This window comes from Pinus tabuliformis, chromosome 6 (genome assembly GCF_031772625.1).
Source record: "Pinus tabuliformis cultivar Carrire ecotype Pingquan chromosome 6, CPIR1, whole genome shotgun sequence".
Lineage (NCBI taxonomy): Eukaryota > Viridiplantae > Streptophyta > Pinopsida > Pinales > Pinaceae > Pinus > Pinus tabuliformis.
In genome coordinates this window covers 7,185,622-7,190,597 of record NC_142292.1, presented here as the reverse complement: position 1 = coordinate 7,190,597, position 4,976 = coordinate 7,185,622, and positions in this window count along the sequence as shown.

Below are 4,976 nucleotides of genomic sequence, written 5' to 3'. Positions count from 1 at the left end.
CCCTGTCTCCCACATATGTGAATGGAAGAGTCGCTCCCCCTCCTTTGGATCCTATGACTCTTTTGGTTGTGTATTCATAGTTATAATGGTAACATTAGATTCTGAATCAGTGATCAACTTCCTTTTATCCTATTTTAAATCATAATATGAGCTAGAGTCAGTTTGTTTCGTTGCAGGCTCTGCCAATAATGATTGTTTTAAGCGACATTCATTAGTGTTATGCGAGGGACTTTTGTGGATTTTACACCACTTCCCAGTGTCTTCCATTGACTTTCCATAACCATTATTTATTTATGGATTAGTTGGATTGTCTTAGGGAGGTCCACCCTAGCTTCGTCTCTTGCCTTACTTCCGCTGTGAATGATTTGCATATACAATGTCTTGCTTCTTCTATTTAAAATTTTTCTCTATTTTGATAGCATATCAGTATGCTGAACTGAGGAGATGTCTAGGAACTCCATTTATATCTGGATGTATACATGTAAACATTCACCATACTTGAGCACCATATGTCGCTCAAAGTATTTGATACCCAACTTTATACGTAAGGTATGAAACATATTTATGAACTCTTGTACTGCTTGGTCCCTTTCTTGTTGTAGTGTGGTCCACCTCATGTATTGGTATTTATAGTATCCTACAAGGTAGAATTCCTCCCTGAGGAAATCCACAAAAATGGCCTAAGTGGGGCCTCCCTTGTATACCCAATACTCTTCTTTATTGAGTCTACTAGTAACCTCCCCACCAATATTTGACATGGGGAAGAGATTTTAGGACTCCGAAGGTGATTTTCTCATTATCGAAAAAATTATGGACTACATAATAGCCCTCTAGTAGATTGAACCATTTTTCTAAATATTTTGCATCTATTTGTCCTTCAAATAGGAAGATATCAAAGTTAAATTGTACCTATAAGGGTTTCGAGCTTTCAAAATATCTACTTATGAAAGGTTTTTCAACCATTATTAAGAGTCGTCGAAGGATCCAGGTGAAATTGTCCATCATCTCACTCCTTTTTCATGTAGGTGCTTCCTTAAGCAACAATTTGACAAGATCTGATGCTTTGTCATTTTTCTTTTCATCTGCCATGTGACGGTCTTGCAAAGTTTACAATAGTTTGAGTCCAAGATCCTTGTACCTTGACCTCATTGGGGACATACACAAAACAATAAACAAGAGAAAACCACTATGATACCACTAATCCATATTGTTGGAGGACTAAGACTTAGAGAGTGACAAAAGAATAAAAACTAAAATATTCTAAGAAAGTCACCCATCTCAGTACTACTCTAGCCCAGGCACTCTTAACAACAAAGTTCTCATGAAATCTGATTCATTAATGTTGGTGTGATCCAAGTTGTTTAAGAAATGCAATTTCATGAGTGAAAAAGGAATATGTCACAATGTGTGAGAAAAATATTGCGAAAAAACATTATAAAGATAACTTAGAATATGGCACCATGCCTAAGAGAGATATTGCAGAGAAAAACTAAAAACGAATTCAAATATTTATTGAATTGATAATATACCATGAGACTACATTATGAGAAAAAGCATGCTTTGCTCCCAATGAATTCTTGTATTTATACTTTTTACGAGACTCTTTCCACCAAGAGTCATCCCCTTTTACATTTCAAAATACCATGGGTAAATACCATGGTTTACAAAATCCATAAGTGAAGATCACAAATTATGATGGTAAAAATTAAATCATTGTGTGATTCAAATACCATGGGTTACAAAATCCATGGGTGAATATGATGGTAAAAACTAAATCATCTTTTGATTATATTATTACTTCGCTATTATAATTTTTTGTTTTTGTTTTTGTTTTTGTTTTGTTTGTTTTGTTTTGTTTTGTTTTGTTTTTTATTTTTATTTTTTTGTTTTATTTATTATTATTATTATTATTTTTTCCGTGCATATTACAAATTTAATCCATTATTTTAGAAACATTGGTAGAAACATAATTATTAAATATGGTAATTACTATCCACCTCGATCATGCTCGGTGCCCTTCAATTTTTAATGAGCATGAGAAGGACACAAAGTAAACCTATCCTGGAGGAATGAGTGGTATAAAGTAGAGCAACTAATTTTGAGCTGACGAAACCACCCTAGGTAGAGAGGATAAAAGAGGCTAGTAGGGAGAACCACTCATCGCAAAGGTCCCTATAGGAAGGATGAACACACCAAGTGAAGGATAGTAAGAGGGCTAAGGGAAATTTGATTGCAATGACGAATATGAGACCAGAATAAATCAACATGCATAAGAATCATCGCGACGAAGAAAATATTTATGTATTTTGCTTGAGGTATAGCCAGAAAACGACAAACAAGAGCACATGAGGCTCAGATTCAAAGTCATGATGGGATAAGAGGATGAATTCTAGAGTGATAAAAAGATACATGGATAACAACATGGTAAAGAGGTGATAAACTAGGGTATCCATGTGAAGGAAGGCACCAATGCACAAGCTATGACATGAAAATAAAAAGTGGTTAATGTTGCAACCTGATGGGATCGAACCTAAGGTGCAATGAAGATGGAAATGACTACCAATGATGCAACATAAATAGTAGGGGAATACCTACCTCTGTATTTTGGGTTTAAGAAAAATGCACCTAGGGCCTTTTGTAGTAAAGAAACCAAAAATATGCAAGTATGGAAATTAAAATGCTCCATACGACTATATATAAAGACTAATTTATAACAAAACTGATGAAAAATGGGACTACGACCATGAATAAATAGCTTAGGAGAAGGTAAATGGCGAATGATGGAGGAAATATCCACATTTGTGAACTCCTAATGAATAGATATAGGGAGAAGAGGCCAATTTGAAGCTCATTTTCACATTTAGAAGTTGAGAGTAAAACTGGTGGAGAAAACCCCCATTTGTGCCCAAAATTTAGATCATGATTCTGACATCTACATGTGATCATTTGAAGTTCTACTTTCATGAAGAAAGTCCCTGTACCCTCCTCTCCATTTTTATTATTTGTTTATGCATTTTTGTGGATTTTTTCACCCCAGGGAGACCCTGCTTGAGGGGTTTGTGTATTGTCATTCCTAGGTGGCGTCCCTAGATGTGACCATGATAAATGTGGTCACGCTAAAGAATCTCCTTTTGGAGACACGATTTACATGTGTTGGGAAATGTGGAAGTGATTGCCCAGATCAACCTCAGATATACTTAAGATAAAATAAAAAATAAAATAAACATTTCCCATGGGTCTTTTAATCCAAGGCCAAAATAATGCTTGGAACTTTTTTTATGATAGGATTCAAGGTAAGATAATTCATGTGCTCTCAAGGATTGTATCTTACTAAAATGATTCAGGACTGAAGCATGAAAGGTCAAGTAGAGCTTCTTCAGTGGCTTATGGATATGCGGAGTCCCCTAGACCAACACTTATTGGTTAATGGGGGAATTCTCAAGCTAGAGGTTAAGGATATCTACTTTATCACTATATTATTAAGGTGAGGTGCCCTGGAAATAATGGTCAATGGGAAAAGCACAAGAAAGGAGAGTGTATATGAATATGTGATATGATACTATGGGACACATGCACACAAGGTTAGCATCAGGATACCCATTAAAGAAGTGACTAACCTCAATCTTTACACCAACCGCTTCACCATTACCTAGTTAGCAAGCTCCATAGACTCATTTCTCCTTCAGGAAATATATGGATTTGGTTATATGTTATTTACAACCTACCATATTGAATTGGAATGAGGTCTTCTTAGCCAATATGAAAAACCAATTCACCCATTGTAGGATATGAAAGAAAAATAAATTGGGCTATTGAAGCATTATGGAATCATTGTTTTTGCAGCAGGTTCATATGCTGAGATTGAGAGTATCATACCCTTTATCTAGTCCTTGTAGATCCATGCATGATCCAATGGAATGAGATCATGTACTAGCTAAAGTGTGGACACACCCAATAATTGTTTAACCACAGGTTCTTCAAATGGTACAATGCTCATATCATAATCATTGATGATTATTCTTACGAGGGGACTACCTTCGTAAACTATCGTAAATTACTTAGATTTAGTACAACCCCCTAGAATGCACTAGGGTGTACCTAGTAAATATTTTTTGGATTTTACTGATATTTAAATGTTTTTGGTTTTTGTGAATACGTAATTTTTTGGAATTTTTGTGAATACATAGTGGCTAATAGTTGATGTGGTTGATATGTAGATGTGAGACTAAACTAACCCATGTGTTATTCACCATTGCACATGTAAGGAATAATTATAAGATGAGTTGGGCATGAATCATATAGAAAGGAGGAGGGTGAGCAACATGATGAGCTAAGCTAGTTCATGCACAACATGGAGGGATTGAAACTCGAGATACAATCTTTGTTGATTGATGAGATCCCCCTAGAATTACAAAGGCACACTATTGGGGTCCACTTAACACACCATTAAGGCTTACTTTAACATATAGATTGGTGTTACACTAAAAAATGTCACCATGACTATTTACAGTTAGTATGGCTCAATCAACAGTCATGCTACCCTCTTAGGCAAGTCTTATGCCTCTGCTCTCCATGTCAAACTTCAAAAAAGAGAGAAAGTCTTGTATAAATGTATTTATCTCTGGGGATGCAGGTTCTCTCAACCTTACCTGCGGGGACGCTCCCAATGTTCACAAAAGCTGCGTCCAAAGACGCTCTGTATGTAAAGGGACAGGTGCGTCCCCCTGTAAAGGTTAGAATGCGCAAGTTTCATCTTTAAAAAGTTACTTGTGGTCATTTCTAGAGCATTCTAGAAGGTTGTTCGACGTGTATTGGGCGCCTCCAGATGGTTCATGCACTCCTATCAAAGAGGAACTTATCCCATCAATAAGGGAGCTATCCCACCCAAAGAGGGGATTATCCCATTGATGGTGGACCTGATTAACCTCCTCTTGAGCACTATAAATACAGGCATTGGGCCAGAAGGAAAAGAGGTT